The following is an 18,354-nucleotide window of genomic DNA, read 5'->3' as shown; positions in this document are numbered from 1 at the left end:
TTGATTACATCAAATATGAACAATGTACAGCGTAAACAGTAATTTGTACAAATAATTTAAATAATTTTGAATAAATAACAATAATTTAAAGTTTTGGTTGTGCGTGTGGGCAGGTAGAGGGGCTTATTTGGCATTGAGCAGTCTGATGGCCGGGGGGAAGTAGCTGTCTCTAAACCTGGTTGTTCTACAGCGGAGAACACCCCTTGTATGTACTTTTTTAGAAGATCTCCATCTACATACTCAAGGATTAAAACCGGAAAGTATAGCAATGCCTTACTGTACATTAGATAATAATTAGTGTTTCATACATATTCAAATTACTAAATAATCACAACTATTCCTTTTGTTTTATTACTTCTGCAATGATATGTAACTTGCTCAATACAATGAACTTGACACCACTTTCATGAAAACTGTTAAAATTGGGTTTAATGCGCAATAACTAAAAGTAGATGTAGTACCTTATTGTTGCCAGATGGAGCTCTAAACATCTGAGGGTGTAAGCCTCAGGGGGGTAATTTGAGGTTGACAGCTAAGCTATGACCTCACTGTGAATTCAGCTCAATGCACCACCTCATTAAAGTACATCAAAAAAAAAAAACACTGAGATGGTTAAATTGTTGATAGCAGCATTGGTCAGCAGGAATGTTGAGTCCTCTGGGGAACAACTGCTTCAAACTGTTTAGAGAGATTGTACTTGAAATAAAAACAAAACTGACAGTATTTGTAATACCACTCAGTGTGTTTATCATTCCCTCTCTGTAAAGCTTAGCGCTGGTGCATTGTGTGTAACAGTCCCAGGGCTTAAAGCTGCTTGCTGACATGTTGATTTTAAAAAGTGCATGTATTACAGCAAAGAGAATCTGGCAGCATACATTGTCGATGTAAAAAAAAAAAAAGTACAAATAATGTGAACTATGAACCACAGAGCTAAGACCTACATTTTAATGTTATTAGAATGCAGTATTCAAATCAAACAGGGCAGTGATATTATGCAGGTGAATGCATTTAGCCTCGATTTTGAGGCTAACTTTGCAAAGCGTAAGTCTTGAGCTGAATGGAAAAGATGGTGAAGTGTGACAGAAATAAACCAAAGCCTGTAAAGTTGAACATAATTTGTTTTGACATGCTGGGCTACCTTTATTTGTATTTCATAGAAAATACAAAATAGAAAATGATGGAAATAGAAATAATCTGCTCCAGGATCAAACTGGTGCCTATATAAAATATTTATGAAATGCACTTGCAATGTTACGCAACATTCAATGTCTGAGGCATTGCTGAGGCAGAGTGTGGTGAAGCTAGTCGCCAGCTGATTAGCTGCTAGCCGGTGTGGTGTAGCAAGGTGTCACTACTCCAGTAACATAGTTCTTGGGTGTTAATAACATTAATAACAATGTTGCTGTAGGAGCTCATATTATGCAAATAGAACATTCCTGGCGTTTTTTTTCCAAAGGCTTTATAGTTGGAATAGGTGTGTCCCATTATGTGCATTCTTAGCTGTCTCTTTTTTTTAATCTATTTTTATATCTTTAGAACCAGGGTTCAATTCCACCCTCGGCCATCTCTGTGTGGAGTTGGCATGTTCTCCCCGTGCATGCGTGGGTTTTCTCCGGGTACTCCGGTTTCCTCCCACATTCCAAAAACATGCTAGGTTAATTAACTGGCGACTCCAAATTGTCCATCGGTATGAATGTGAGTGTGAATGGCGGTCGAGTGGTTAGCGCGCAGACCTCAAGGCTAGGAGACCAGGGTTCGATTCCACCCTCGGCCATCTCTGTGTGGAGTTTGCATGTTCTCCCTGTGCATGTGTGGGTTTTCTCCAGGTACTCCGGTTTCCTCCCACATTCCAAAAACATGCTAGGTTAATTGGTGAATGTGAGTGTGAATGGTTGTTTGTCTATACATATGTGCCCTGTGATTGGCTGGCGACCAGTCCAGGGTGTACACTGCCTCTCGCCCAAAGACAGCTGGGATAGGCTCCAGCACCCCCTGTGACCCTCGTGAGGAAAAGCGGTAGAAAATGAATGAATGAATAAAAGAGAAAGACATGTGTTCATATCTCCCATAAGGATTGTGGGTGATGGTTCCAAGAATTACTTTATCCGATCTTTACATATACAATATAATGCTGCATTTGTCCAAGTAATAGATTCCATATATCAGATCCAACAGATAAAGATACAACAACAGAACATTAAGGAGTGGACACTTATTTTAGCAACTTCATGCTCGGTTTGCTTAATTGCTGAAGAACAGTCAAACTGACTGATAGCTGGCAGAGCTCCGGGCTTTATTTTAAGATGTGTAGCAAAGCTTTTTGTAGAGCGTTGGGCATATACACATTGTGGGCTCATCCAGGTCAGAGTCAAAGCGTGTACTCAGAAGGAGACCTACCACATTGCGGCCATTTTTCTGAACAGCCTGTCGCTCAGTGGATCTTTCAAGTGGCTCAAGAGGCCACTATCTCACCCAAGACTGAGAGCTCGACTAAGGGCTTTTTTTCCTTGGTATAGTTCTCAGTACAGGTTGTGTGTATGTGTGTGTGTGTGTGTGTGCACTCGAAGAAAAGTTGCTGACATGCCCAAACTCAAATGCAGCTGATGGAAGAAGCGGCCCGCCTCACAGTGAGTGATGAGACTGCAGGATGCTGAGCCTGAGGAGCAGTCTTCATTGCATCTTGTCACAACACATTCAGCCCCGTAGCTGAGAGACTGGATGGTCTGCAAGAATGTTTTTAATTGGTCTACTGACTGTTTTGTTAAATAAATGTGAGGCATGAATCAAGCGAATGCACAAACCTCTATCTACCAGGCACCAAATAATCAATAGTAGTTTAATACTTTGGTTTATATCGATTGCTTTTTTTTCCGATTAGTTTTCTCTCTTGATAGTCAGGGGAGGACTTTGGCGCCTGGCCCACTCCTGCTGTCATTTGTGTTGGCAAGCGGCACGCTTGTTCACAGGGAGCTTGAATCTGATTTTAATGCTAAGGCTGCAGAAAACACAACAGAGAGAGGGGAACCACCATCTTTTATGAACTTGTTTGAAATCAGCATCAATTGTGCTTCCTGACGCTTGAGAGAAATACATTCAGACCGTTCTTTATTTTTACTGCTCTAATATGCCTTGCGGTCGAGTGGTTAGCGCGCAGACCTCACAGCTAGGAGGACCAGGGTTCGATTCCACCCTCTGCCATCTCTGTGTGGAGTTTGCATGTTCTCCCCGTGCATGCGTGGGTTTTCTCCGGGTACTCCGGTTTCCTCCCACATTCCAAAAACATGCTAGGTTAATTGGTGACTCCAAATTGTCCATAGGTATGAATGTGAGTGTGAATGGTTGTTTGTCTATATGTGCCCTGTGATTGGCTGGAGACCAGTCCAGGGTGTACCCCGCCTTCTGCCCAAAGACAGCTGGGATAGGCTCCAGCACCCCAGCGACCCTTGTGAGGAAAAAGCGGTAGAAAATGAATAATGTGCCTTGTATTTTTAACTTTATTTAGTGTTAACTGCAGTATTGTTTCCGCTTTCAGATACAGTACATTTCTCCTTTAACAAGGTGAATTGCAGAGAGAGATGCACTTAAGCCAAAACTAAAAGGACAACTTTACATCAGAATCAGTATCAGCTATCAGCTATACCTGAGATTTACCCTAAAGGGACATATAGCTGCATTCTGCAATGGTCAGATGAAGCAATCTCCGCTAAATTACCACCAAAAAAAAGGCCCGTTGTAAGCATTTTATTCGCTGCTCAGTCAGAGCCAGAAAGTGCTGCAGATGCATTTGTGGGCAGCGCGGCTGCAGCTTGAATGAGCCAATCTGCATATTCAGGGCCCATCGGAGGGAGGTTGTCCCATGTGATGAAGGTGTAAGAGGGCGAACCTGAGCGAGACGCACCGTGTGCAAGGAAGCGGGAGGGAGGAGCTGAGAGAAAGGGAGGGGTGGGAGCGAGAGATTTATCTGTAGGAAGCCTTATTGAAAGATGGGGGCAGGGGGAATCTGTGATTGGAGGAGCAGATGATTTTCTCTAGGTGAAAAAGGACTGTTGCATAAGAACAGTCAGAGAATAGATGTATTTTTTTTTTTGATGAGCACAGAGGGATGGTTGGAGGGTTTCAGGCGGAGTTGTCCATCCGTGATGCATGCAAAGGCTGCGTGTGTGATAACACAGGCTGCTCGGAGGGGACGGCAGATGTTGCGCACGTTTGGAGAGGCTGCGACTCAGGCGCAAGGCCTGTCTATTATGTGTCCTCCAATGGGACATATGGCAGGTCACTGTAGGCACTGTGAGTGCATACACTAGCATTGTGTCACATACACACATCATGTTGCAATATGTTGACTTTGTGGCCTTGGCAGCAGTGATGTGTAATTTTAACATGAAAATCGTGATTACATGAGAGTATTATCGGTGCATGAGCCTGCCTCACTTTGCATGTTTCCTCTTGTCGACCCATTCTATGCCGCTTACCCTCGCTAGGGTCATGGGGGGGTTTGCTTGAACCTATTCCAGCTGACTTAGGACAAGAGGCAGTGTGAATTGACTCTACAGTGTCCATAGTTGTGATTGTGGTTGTTTTTCTATATGTGATTGACTGTGAACCAATCAAAAATGTACCCCAACTCTCATCCAAAGTCAGCTGGGATAGGCTCCAGCTCAAGCAAAAAATGGGTGGTTGGATGCATGATGATAATGCTTATGGCATATGTTATGTCCTAAGGGTGCCTGAGGTATAGGATGGAAAGAATTCATTCATTTTTTACCGCTTTTCCACACAAGGGTCGCGGGGGTGCTGGAGCCTATCCCAGCTGTCTTCGGGCGAGAGGCACTGGTGGCCAGCCAATCACAGGGCACATATAGACAAACAACCATTCACACTCACATTCATACCTATGGACAATTTGGAGTCGCTAATTAACCTAGCATGTTTTTGGAATGAGGGGTGGAATCGAACCCTTGTCTCCTAGCTGTGAGGTCTGCGCGCTAACCACTTGACCGCGTGCCGCCGAAGTACTGTATTTAATTCTACCAATAACAACAATCAATCCCCACAAAAACTGGGCACAAAACAAAAAACAATCCTCAAAACCAGGACCGCAAAAAAATACTGAAACCCAAATCACAAAAATACCAAAAAGGGAAACACAAAGACTCACCAGAAAACAGTCAGAGTGAGTACACCTCTTTAGGAAAACTAAACATGTCACACCAAGCAATCAACACGCAATTGAGCGCGCACACTTCTGGCTTGGTCGCTCACAAACAACGATGATTGAGAGAGCTAGAGAGCAGCCGTCTGCCTCTTTTATGCAAGCTCCACCAGATTTCCAATCACCTACAGCTGGGATGCTGAAAAAAACAGATACACATGCAGCTACGCCCACTTGGGGAAGTAACAGTGTACGTTTTTTGGACTTTTTTCATTTGTTTGTCTACAGATGTACAGTATTTAGTCACTGGCAGATTTTCACTGTTATTTGGGCGGAATCTTACTGTTTTTCGACTTTTATAGCTGTTAGACAGGTGTGCAGCTCATCTGTCTCCAGCCATGAAATACACCATATGCAATAGCATTAAAATAGCATTAAAAACACATGTTTTTACAGCCATTTTGTCACTAGTTTGGGGAAACTAGTTGCAGTGCACAAATTCCATTTCATTGTCTGGCTTAATATTAAATAATGAAGAATATTAATTTATCATCTTAGAAATTAAATGTTTCCACGTAGCCTGCAATTTGCTCATGCACCTTACGTGTACCCATGGGTACCCATGAGAACCAATGGCTTATGGGACTCTAGGTTTCTTGCCTAGGACCTCAAACTGTGATCCATCCATCCATTTTCGATACCGCTTATCTTCACGAGGGTCGCGGGCATGCCGGAGCCTATCCCAGCTACATAGTACACCCTGGACTGGTCGCCAGCCAATCACAGGGCACATATAGACAAATAACCATTCACACTCACATTCATACCTATGGACAATTTGGAGTCGGCAATTAACCTAGCATGTTTTTGGAATGTGGGAGGATCGTTCTCTAAAATAATAATGTTTTAATATAATACTGATCCAAATAAGACATAAAAATGATCTAATAAATAAATGAATTATAATTAGATTCGCATTATAATTTCAAAGCAAGAGATGTGAACCATCCAGGAGCTATGACTGTTATCATGAGGTGGAGCTTAGCCTTTTATAAGACGTAAACTGGATGGTGACTGATGTCATTTCAGCCTTTCATGCCATTTTTTTTTCATCTCCTTGTGGAGAAATTATGATTGGGCCATATGTACTCTTCCTAGAAATTACGTACATGATCTATGTTGCTTTCTGGTAGAATGATAAAAATGTACAGTACTGTATACAAGCGTTATGGCACCTTTCGATATTTAGTTTGAGCGACATTTTGATGACCACATACTGACTTAGGAGATGGCACATTCTTCAGACAAAGGCTGATTAATTTAATTTCATAATATTGCTTTAGACACGGCGGCATGGCTGTCGAATGGTTTGCGCGCAGACCTCACGGCTAGGAGACGAGGGTTCAATTCCACCCTTGGCCATCTCTGTGTGGAATTTGCATGTTCTCCCCGTGCATCTCTGGGTATTTTGTTTTCCTCCCACATTCCAAAAACATGCTAGGTTAATTGGCGACTCCAAATTGTCCATAGGTATGAATGTGAGTGTGAATGGTTGTTTGTCTATATGTGCCCTGTGATTGGCTGGCGACCAGTCCAGGGTGTACCCCACCTCTCGCCCAAAGACAGCTGGGATAGGCTCCTGCACCCCCGCGACCTTCGAGAGGAAAAGCCGTAGAATAATGAATGAATGTTTTAGACACAATTATTCAGTAACACAAGGGTAGAAAACTGTGATGCATTTTAGCCCAGCATAGAACTATCTTGCTAAACCTTGTCTTTGTTTTATATCTCCAGGCTTGAAAGATGTCAGATTTGTCATTTTCCTCTGTACAAGAATATTGACTCTAGTTGATTCCTTAAAGGATTCTGCGTGGGGATTAAAACCCTCTGTTGTTAGAGGGAGATTGGAGGAAAACGTGTGCTTCTAAATTGTTTTTATGCTCAGGACTGTGTTCCTTACATACAACAAATCATGAGAGAAACCACAAACCCACATAAATCCCAACAAGTCTATTGCCTAACCCGGAAGATTTATAACAAGAGCTAGACGGTAAGTCCCATAAGCATCCACAGATTTGTGAAAATGTAGCACGAAACCAACGTGTATGTAATATTTCCATTACTTAAAAAAAAACCTGCATCTATTAATATCACACAACAAGCTCTTGTTATGATTTGGCATTTTCGATGAGTGCTTCTTCATGTTATTTCCCCTTCATTTGAGCACTCAAGCGTGAGGTCAATTGAAGGACAAGCAGCCGGATGATGTAATGTTTGTGGAAATGGACATACTGGCCATGATGAGCAAGCCAAGCATGAAGAATGAAACACTTGGAAGGTTGTGTTATGACAAACTTATCAATCATAGCATTGGATGCTCACAGTCATGGGCCCTCTGTAGATTACTGTGTGTTGACTGATTGTCATGACATGAGCACACACTCTTCACTGTTGTCAAATGAAGCGTTCTGAAGCACCCATCCATCCATTTTCTATACCGCTTATCTTCACTGGGGTCAATGCCATGCTGGAGCCTATCCCAACTGTCTTTGGGCGAGAGACGGGGTACACCCTGGACTGGTCGCCAGCCAATCACAGGCCACATATAGACAAACAACCATTCACACTCACATTCATACCTATGGACAATTTGGAGTCGCCAATTAACCTAGCATGTTTTTGGAATGTGGGAGGAAACCGGAGGACCCGGGGAAAACCCACACATCCCATGATCCCCAAGCGGTTATTCGAACCCATGTCTTCACAATCCCCTGACTGTGTGGCCAACATGTTAACCACTCGTCCACTGTGTGACAAATTTCACACAATTAAAATAAAAAATAATAAATAATGATCTCTAAAAAAATCTCTAAAAAATAAAAAAATATAATAAATAAATAAATAAATAAATAAATAAATAAATAAATAAATAAATAAATAAATAAATAATAATAAATAATAAAAAATAATGATCTTTCCTACTATTTTATTTATAATTTTATCTCTAGTTTACTATTATCCTACCGTTTTACTATTCAACATGAAAAACCTATATTACAACAAAATAGCTGTGGCCCAAGAGTTTTGATGTAGCAACAACATTAAGAGGGCAGCAGGGATCTATAGGCCCAGGAACCCCCCCGTGCTTCATTATGAGAAAGCACCCTATGCCAATTATGGACAACAGTGGAAAATATGTTGGGTTAATCCAATAGATTATTCTGACATGTATGTAAAAAATAATGCTAGTTAAGTAGCATATATAGTTGACATGTGATATGCCACATATTAAACTCTGCAACACTGCAAACCGGATGGTTCAGGTCTCAGACACACTGAATGGAACAAATGCATGTGTGTGCATTTCCAAGCATGTCTGGCGTGTTGCTGCTGAGTGCGTGCAGCGTGTGTTGCTGGACATGTGTGCATGTGTTTTCATGCCCAGAGAGGCAACCATATGTTGTTGAGACTCAGGAGCTTTCCATCCCAGCAGACCTGCGGGTGAACAAGCCCGACTCCTCGTTTTGCCTCCCTGCATTAGTTCACATAGTCATCATCAGGCACCAGCCAAAGGGGGGAAGGAGTGAAATCACGAAGATCTACTTCACTCACGTTTGCTTTCCTTTCAATGACATCTTCATATTATATAGATTTGTTCTTGCATGCCTCAATGAGCAGGCTGTCAACGCAGCTAAAATGTCAGCTAAAGTCCTGCAGAGGGCAGAGTTTTACTTGCTAAATGCACAGGAGCACACTGACGTCCACTTGGCTCTGGGGGTGCAAATACAGAAAAATAGATGTGAATTTTTATATGTGAGTAGCTACCAGGATGTCATTTATTTTTTTTTAATAAAATGACTACAAGTGGCAAGAAAAAGGAATTTGTACAGTAGATTCTTGGCAGAAGTTTTGCACAGGTTGGAGTTTCGGAACATTGTGGATTCATAAATGATTTAATACAGTGCAAAGAATTGTTGCAGACTCATTGTTTCTTTCTGCAGTACAATATATTTGTCTTCACCCCCTCCCCCCCGTTTTTTACTACTCTTGAAGTCACTACCACCTGCCACAATATTGCTGATCCCTCTCCATCACCAAAGCAAGGTCTTTTTCTTGGAAAAAAAAAATACCAAATCAGCAAATAAGATCCACTTTGCTGACAATTTGACTTAGTTGTTATGGAGAAATGGAGGGTACATTGATTTGACTGATTTGCTGTTTAAAAAGAAACTGTAGGTTTTATCTGTGCATTTTGTATTGATGAGAGATTCAGACTACTTCCAGCTAATTAATATAAATATTCAATCCAATGTCACCATTTACAACTGTTTATAAAATCACAATTAAATCGCTGCTTTGAATGCTTCCATTCACCGTCATGTATAACACAGCGATCGATCCCTGATGCGTTAAGAACCATTCATTCATTCATTTTCTACCGCTTTTTCCTCACGAGGGTTGCGGGGGTGCTGGAGCCTATCCCAGCTGTCTTGGGGCAAAAGGTGGGGTACACCCTGGACTGGTTTCCAGCCAATCACAGGGTACATATAGACAAACAACCATTCACACTCACATTCATACCTATGTACAATTTGGAGTCGCCAATTAACCTAGCATGTTTTTGGAATGTGGGAGGAAACCGGAGTACCTGGAGAAAACCCACGCATGCACAAGGGAGAACATGCAAACTCCACACAGAAATGGCCGAGGGTGGACTTGAACCCTGGTCTCCTAGCTGTGAGGTCTGCGCGCTAACCACTCGACCGCCGTGCCGCCCGTGTTAAGAACCAAAGCAGTCCAATTCACCTTTTCTCTTATGCTGAAGGCCTCCTCTGTCATACACACCACATTGACATTAACTGATTGGAATTGTTCATCTTTATTAGCTTAGCCAGGATAAAGATACTTTGGGTGATTGCTTCTTTGCTACTGTACATGAGGTTGCATTTCCATCCCCAGAGATTTTTTTTTTTTTTTGGGATCTGGTCTGGTGTCACATGATCCTCAGGCTGGCAATGTGAGGTCATTTCATGTCACCTGATCAGTCTGAGCTCTCAGCTGTAGCTTTCTGGAAAAATAAAATCCGAAGGAGATTATGGGTTTCATTTGGGGAATCCTGTAAATGTAAAGTGATGTGTTGTCACTGAGTACATTGGGGCTGAATTTAGCTCGGAAATGCATGAGTCAATAAATCGTTGTTTTGCAGTGACATAGCGAGGTGGACTATGTTATCTCACAAAATGAGTACATGGCTCACATTTTAGCAACCGTTTTATTGTATGTATTGTCAACACAGATGAGTATGTGAAGATGTCCATATTGTGTCCAAGGTGTCAATATTTGGTATTAGCTCCCTTGTTATCTAGCACTTCCTTAATCCTGTTGGGTATTAAATTCACCATACTGGCACAGGTTGTCACTGGAATCATCTTCCACTCCTTCATGATGACATCACAGAGCTGTGCTCCTCCGCCTTGCTTCATCTTGAGGATGCCCCTCAGGTGCTCAATTAGGCTCAGGTCTGGACATTTACTCAGGCACTCCATTAACTTCACTTTCCTCACAAAAGCGCTTGTCATCTTGGAGGCATTGTGACCCAGTTTCCCAAGAGAGGCGGTTCATGCTCTGTTAAAGAATATCACAATATATGTTGGAATTCTCCACCGTCGGCCATCTCTGTGTGGAGTTTGCATGTTCTCCTCGTGCATGCGTGGGTTTCCTCCCACATTCCAAAAACATGCTAGGTTAATTGGCGACTCCAAATTGTCCATAGGTATGAATGTGAGTGTGAATGGTTGTTTGTCTATATGTGCCCTGTGATTGGCTGGCGACCAGTCCAGGGTGTACCCCACCTCTCGCCCAAAGACAGCTGGGATAGGCTCCAGCACCTCCCACAACCCTCGTGAGGAAAAGCGGTAGAATGAATGAATGAATGTTGGAATTCTCCACCCTCGGCCATCTCTGTGTGGAGTTTGCATGTTTTCTCCGGGTACTCCGGTTTCCTCCCACATTCCAAAAACATGCTAGGTTAATTGGCAACTCCAAATTCATGTTGAATAGTAAAACGATAGGATAATAGTAAATTATAGATAAAATTATAGATAAAATAGATGAAATAGTAGGAAAAAGCATTATTTTTTATTATTTATTATTGCTTTATTATTTTTTTATTATTATTATTTATTTTTTTAGAGATCATTATTATTTTTTATTTTAATTGTGTGAAATTTGTCACACGGTGGACAAGTGGTTAGCATGTTGGCCACACAGTCAGGGGATTGTGAAGACATGGGTTTGAATAACCGCTTGGGGATCATGGGATGTGTAGGTTTTCCCCAGGTACTCCGGTTTCCTCCCACATTCCAAAAACATGCTAGGTTAATTGGCGATTCCAAATTGTCCATAGGTATGAATGTGAGTGTGAATGGTTGTTTGTCTATATGTGCCCTGTGATTGGCTGGCGACCATTCCAGGGTGTACCCCACCTCTCGTCCAAAGACAGCTGGGATAGGCTCCAGCACCCCCCACAACCCTCGTGAGGATAAGCGGTAGAAAATGAATGAACTAATTCATTTTTCTCTCAATGAACAGTGCAGTGGTATACCGGCAGCACTCATGCAGGACCACATTATGCGGCCCCCCCAAATCACCCCTGATATTATAGTCCTTTGAGAAGCTGTACTAGAATGTTGTAGAAACGTGAGGGGTGTACTGTGTCATTGTTAAAACACTTGATATATGTGCAAATCCAGATTAATTACCTCGTGCATATACAAGCTAAATTCAGCAACAGTATGTCTAAATACAGTGAAGAAAATAAGTATTTGAACACCCTGCTATTTTGCTATTTCTCCCACTTAGAAATCATGGAGGGGTCTGAAATTTTCATCGTAGGTGCATGTCCACTGTGAGAGAGATAAACTAAAAAGAAAAATCCAGAAATCACAATGCATGATTTTTTAACAATTTATTTGTGTGATACAGCTGCAAATAAGTATTTGAACACCTGAGAAAATGAATGTTAATATTTGGTACAGTAGCCTTTGTTTGCTATTACAGAGGTCAAACGTTTCCTGTAGTTTTTCACCAGGTTTGCACACACTGCAGGAGGGATCTTGGCCCACTCCTCCACACAGATCTTCTCTAGATCAGTCAGGTTTCTGGGCTGTCGCTGAGAAACACGGAGTTTGAGCTCCCTCCAAAGATTTTCGATTGGGTTCAGGTCTGGAGACTGGCTGGGCCATGCTAGAACCTTGATATGCTTCTTACGGAGCCACTCCTTGGTTTTCCTGGCTGTGTGCTTCGGGTCGTTGTCGTGTTGGAAGACCCAGCCACGACCCATCTTCAATGCTCTGACAGAGGGAAGGAGGTTGTTCCCCAAAATCTCACAATACACGGCCCCAGTCATCCTCTCTTTAATGCAGTGCACTCGTCCTGTCCCATGTGCAGAAAAACACCCCCAAAGCATGATGCTACCACCCCCATGCTTCACAGTAGGGATGGTGTTCTTCGGATTGTACTCTTCATTCTTCTTCCTCCAAACACGCTTATTGGAATTATGACCAAAAAGTTCTATTTTGGTCTCATCTGACCATAAAACTTTCTCCCATGACTCCTCTGTATCATCCAAATGGTCATATGCAAACTTAAGACGGGCCTTGACATGTGCTGGTTTAAGCAGGGGAACCTTTCGTGCCATGCATGATTTCACATCATGACGTCTTAGTGTATTACCTACAGTAACCTTGGAAACGGTGGTCCCAGCTCTTTTCAGGTCATTGACCAAGTCCTGTCGTGTAGTTCTGGGCTGATTCCTCACCTTTCTTAGAATCATTGAGACCCCACGAGGTGATATCTTGCATGGGGCTCCACTCCGATTGAGATTGACCGTCATGTTTAGCTTTTTCCATTTTCTAATGATAGCTCCAACAGTGGACCTTTTTTCACCAAGCTGCTTGGTAATTGCTCCGTAGCCCTTTCCAGCCTTGTGGAGGTGTACAATTTTGTCTCTGGTGTCTTTGGACAGCTCTTTGGTCTTCGCCATGTTACAAGTTAAAGTCTTACTGATTGTATGGGGTGGACAGGTGTCTTTATGCAGCTAACGACCTCAAACAGGTGCATCTGATTCAGGATGATACATGGAGTGCAGGTGGACTTCTAATGGGCAGACTAACAGGTCTTTCAGGGTCAGAATTCTAGATGATACACAGGTGTTCAAATACTTATTTGCAGCTGTATCACACAAATAAATTGTTAAAAAATCATGCATTGTGATTTCTGGATTTTTCTTTTTAGTTTATCTCTCTCACAGTGGACATGCACCTACGATGAAAATTTCAGACCCCTCCATGATTTCTAAGTGGGAGAAATAGCAAAATAGCAGGGTGTTCAAATACTTATTTTCTTCACTGTATATACAGTACATAACACATCTTGATTTCTGCTCTATATCATATCACACTATAAATTGTACAGCTGTAAAATGTTTATCTGAAGTCTTTGCTGTGATGTGAACTCCAGCACTTTTAAATCCAATATTATCTTGAGATGGAAAAGCTGTCACCAAATGATTGTGGATGTGTTTCTGCTGCATTTTTACCGTTGTACGTCCTCTGGCCAAGGGCACGCTTCATCTTGCTACAGAAGCACAGTTTGATAAGTGTTTTTTTTTTTTTTCTTTTTACTGCTGACTTTACACGGTAGCTTATGCTTCCTGGATCGTGGACCCTTGTCTCTTTCTCAGCGTGAGATGCATTATGAAGGCTTGTTAAAGGAATTTCTGCCTTGAAGTTACGGGTTTCCTGTCAAGTCACCGAGCTGATTTCCATGCTAGAGGTCATATAGCGAGCAAAGGACGACAGTGAAATCCCCAAAATATACACTCCGTTGCATTGGATAGATTACACCTCTATGGGATTACATCCTCATACTTTAAAATGCTCCATAGCGAGACACGTAATAAGAGTGTGTAGTCATGCAGTGACATGATGTTTGCATGCTGCAAATAGACAGATGCATTTATTTTGCTCTGCTGCAAGCGCTATGTTTAACAATCGCCTTGTCATATGATAGCTGCAGTCATTAAAGCTCATAGATAGCTACAGCAACATTTGCTTAGTGGACTGTTTTCCTGACCTGTACAGGTGAGAGGTGACACATTCACCAACGAGGGCATGCAGGGCGCTTGCTGTGGATTTCTGATTTGCGTTTTTTCTAATTTGGCCCTATCAGTTTGGGTTTGAAACCGCATGTGATGGGAACGAGAGGCTAAACATTGTTGTGTTGCACTGCATGTGAAACTCCCTCTGTGCTGTCAGAGTCAGTGAGGCAAACGCTGCTGTAGCTCCAGCAGAGGGTATTTCAAGGGCTTCCACAAGAGAAAGATAAAGCGGCGTTAAGCTCACATCAATGCTGTACTGACACTCAAAAGTTTACTTTCATGCCGTTTCCACGGGGTCTTTCTGTTTCAGTACGATTAATAGAGTGCTGCTTTAATATTGTTTGCGTCGGTCAAAGGTGCGTCTGTTAAGAGTACCGACAAAACATTGTGGGTGCAGGTCAGAATGCATTCATTGTCTTCTGTCCTGGTCATGATATACTTCTCGTCTTCCTATTTTGTTCCACAGGATATCAATAAGACTGCTTTGTTTATCTTTTTCTTATGACCTTGGTCAACTCGCATTCTTCCCTTCAAGATGCCCCCACCCTCCTTTCCTTGTTATCCTCCAATGGAGTCTCCGGCAGGTCTCCTTACGTCAGCAACATTGCGGGACCCCTGTGCTCCTCAGCCTCTATCTCCCCCCACCCCTGTGCTCATTAGTGCCAGAGGTAGAGGTGACATGAGCGGTCACACAATCTCCTATAGTGATAAAAAGCACAACAGTATATGTACGCTGCAGAGAAATGGAGAAACCCCTTTCAAATACATGCAACAGACTCAAGAGGGAGGCTTTGGTGCAGTGCACAATTTACATTTCACTGTATATTGATTAAATCTATACACACAACCACAGAATGCTGTATTGAGCAGGAATGGAAAGGACGTAGGGTGGATTTTAGATTTTTCTTCATTTAAAGTGTCTTCATGCAGGAAGTACTTTTTATTAGTAAAGACCTAGTGGTTGCTTCAGTGAGATTTACTCACATTCTTACAAATATAAATAGTCAAAATAAAAGCATTTTTCATACTACTTTTGGTATAAGAACAATATGGCCGCACTGTCATTGTATTATGAGTGATGCTGTTTCTCTCCGTACATTAATGCATTTTATAATGCCACATTTTGTGATCTAATCTGATGTTCATTTTACAATATATTACAATTAACACACAGTGAATTAATTATCAGACCTCGTTGGACTCACATGCTATTTATAGTAGGTGCTGACTTATTTTAAGTTCATGAGCTTATAATGTAACTTTTAGTAAATGCACAGCTTACAAGCTTTATGTGTTACTGTGTGTTACTGTGTTATTCTTAATAGTACATAACAACAAAAATAATATGATGTTTGTTGCATTTCTGAGACTGTGACAGGTATACAAACACAAATAATTATAGGACTTTGCCATACTATACTATATATATACATACTATACTATACATACTATACAGATTGCCAAAACGCACAATAATAGGTATTTTGTATGTTAGTATATTCATTAAGTCGCATTATATGTATAATATATATATGTATATATGTATATATGTGTGTGTGTGTATATATATATACTACGTATACATATAGTGATTAGTGAATTATAGTGATTTATATGAATATAGTGAATTATAGTGAATATATATATACATATATACACACATATATACAAATATATACGTACACACGTATACACACATATATATATATACAAATCACTATAATTCACTAATCACTATATGTATACGTATATATATATTCACTATAATTCACTATATTCATATAAATCACTATAATTCACTAATCACTATATACATACATATATATACATATATACATATATATATATACATACATATATATACATATATACATACATATATATACATATATATACATATACATATATACACATATATATATATTAGCAGCTTCAGGTGTTTTCTCGGCCATGTCAGCTTAAAGTGGAATGGCGCGCAGGGTGATGCTGCTGCTGTAACTGCAGCTGCTGTGGACAACCTCCCCGCTGCATCCCTGCTTCCATCACCCCCCCCCCCCCCCCCCCCCCCTGCGGACGAGCCCGAATGGTTTATTCCAGGCGAACCTGTCACTGTCACCGCGGCGGGCAAGGCAGCCGAAGTGTGCGCGCAGAGGGGGTAGAGAGGAAGGCATCATCCACTGCCTGCCATTGCAGTGCGGCGGCTGCTGCTGCTCTGGAGCCACAAAAAGGAGGATCTTTTTCCCTTTGTAGAAGCACGCCACACGGATCGCTGTTTTTGCGAAAGTGAATAGATTTCTGGATTTATCCGTGAGTATGATGCTTTTGGCTCCGGCCGCAGGAGGGTGTGCATGATGCATGTCCCCCGAGCGAAAACGGTGCAAGTCGAGGTAACTTAGCGACCTCACTGCTAGTAAACTGCATCTACGCTCTATGCTACGAGGTTAGCTAGTCGCCCTGTATTTTTCACTGAAAGCACGGGCGACTATGACAGTTGCTTGTACGTGAATATATGCTCCATATATTCCTACATTGTGCTGTAAAATGTCCTTCGGTCAAGCTGTCATCTAGTGGGGCGCTCAGGTAACGTTAGCGAGGAACAGCTAGCCTAGCTGCTACAACAAAATGTCGGCCAGTAAGGGGGATTGGGGGGGTATTTGACCAACTAAAGGCAGGGGGTGGCAAACATTTCCAAAGTGATGCAAAGAGGATGTGATAACATAGATATAAATAGAAATATAGCTTTTTAAGTTAGGAGAAGCTGAAGGGGTTGCCAGCGTTGTTTTGGTGGTCGCGCAGTAAAGCTGACGAGGGTCTTTGGGGAAAGCTTGTTACCAGTTTGCTAACATTAGCCCCTTTAGCTGCCGCTCGTTTGATGACACGCTTGCCTGTCTGCACCGTTACTTGTACAGTACAAGCGGGACTGTCAGGCTGTATGAACGCACAGTCGCTTAATGTGTCCCCGGGGGGGGGCTCCGTCCGTGTTTTGCAATGGCTTATAGCTCATTGAGTCATATTATAATCGTAACGGGTGGATTCGTAACCAAAGAGCACCCTTCGTCAGTCACCTGTTGAACTTGGCTAGAGATAGCATCAAAAAGTGCTTGGTTGGGGGCCCTTTTGCTCTATTTCAGTTCATTTCATTGTTATGTTGGAATCTCACTGCATCCTTTTCTCAAGAACTCCAAAATGTTGTCGTTGACATAACCAAAGTTTGCTTAAAATATGATTTCAAGCTGCTGCACCTCCCCAGAAATCCTGCTGCCTCAGACTTTGAAAATCCATGTAAAATTGGACATTTTTATAGCCGAATTATGTAAGGTGAATGGGGTGCAAAAGTTGAGATACAAATCACAACAGTAGCCACGTTTACATAAGGAGTTTTTCTCTTTCCGAATGACCTTTCCGAAAGCAATGGTATACATGGAAAGGAATATTCCAATCGCGTGTCTACATGCGCCGCTATAATCAACCAGAATAGTCAATGGGGCATGCGCAGTAAAGCGTAAACACCAACATCACGTGTTACCGACTTCCTCTTGTTTTTCTTTCACTTGTTGGAATAACTCCGTATTGCCAGTTTTTCGTTCATCCAGTCTTGAAATTTAGTTTGAATCAAAAACAAACTTTCCTTAGCAGTCCAGTGCCGATTGCTCGCCTTCATTTTTTTAAATCGAAGAACGTCTCGAGCTGCGTGTTACGTCCTATCTCAGCATTCGCTGAAAGAACGCACCCGGGAACAGGAAAAGATAAAGTTCAATCTTGCTAATATTTTACAGTTAAGCTCGGCACATGTTTTATATAGATATGTATTTTCTTTTTTAATAAAACTGGACTTGTGAATGGCGTATAGAAGGGTTTAGATTCTGTTTCACAGATGGCGCTAATGCACACGAAAGCTGCTTGCCAACCGCCAATAAACAACAGAAGAAGAAAAACACCACGAAGAAGAACACACCATGACGACTTTCCGTTTGAGCGGGTACAAGATACCTCAATCGGATTGGGGAAAGGAATATTCCACCCCTGTGAATCCCATTATATA

At 41.9% G+C, this 18,354-nt stretch overlaps 1 protein-coding gene across 12 annotated transcripts in view; it reads left to right on the top strand.

Annotated features, from left to right (window-relative positions):
* The window catches only part of tjp1b (tight junction protein 1b), a 74,595-nt gene that overhangs the window by 27,262 nt on the left and 28,979 nt on the right, over positions 1-18,354 (top strand). The window contains exon 1 of one of the 12 annotated variants that reach the window (XM_058075577.2): positions 16,412-16,595. The exons of 10 other annotated variants lie outside the window; for them this stretch is intronic. The gene's annotated coding sequence lies outside the window, so the exon portion shown is untranslated. Of the gene's footprint in view, positions 1-16,411; positions 16,620-18,354 lie in introns of those variants that run through there. One more of the 12 variants, XM_058075576.2, reaches the window with a different exon arrangement.

Source organism: Doryrhamphus excisus, linkage group LG1 (assembly GCF_037039965.1).
Source record: "Doryrhamphus excisus strain RoL-2023G ecotype Guam linkage group LG1, RoL_Dexc_Guam_v1.1, whole genome shotgun sequence".
Taxonomy (NCBI): Eukaryota; Metazoa; Chordata; class Actinopteri; order Syngnathiformes; family Syngnathidae; genus Doryrhamphus; species Doryrhamphus excisus.
The sequence above is the reverse complement of the archived record's forward strand: the minus strand, read 5'-3'. Positions and strand labels throughout refer to the sequence as shown.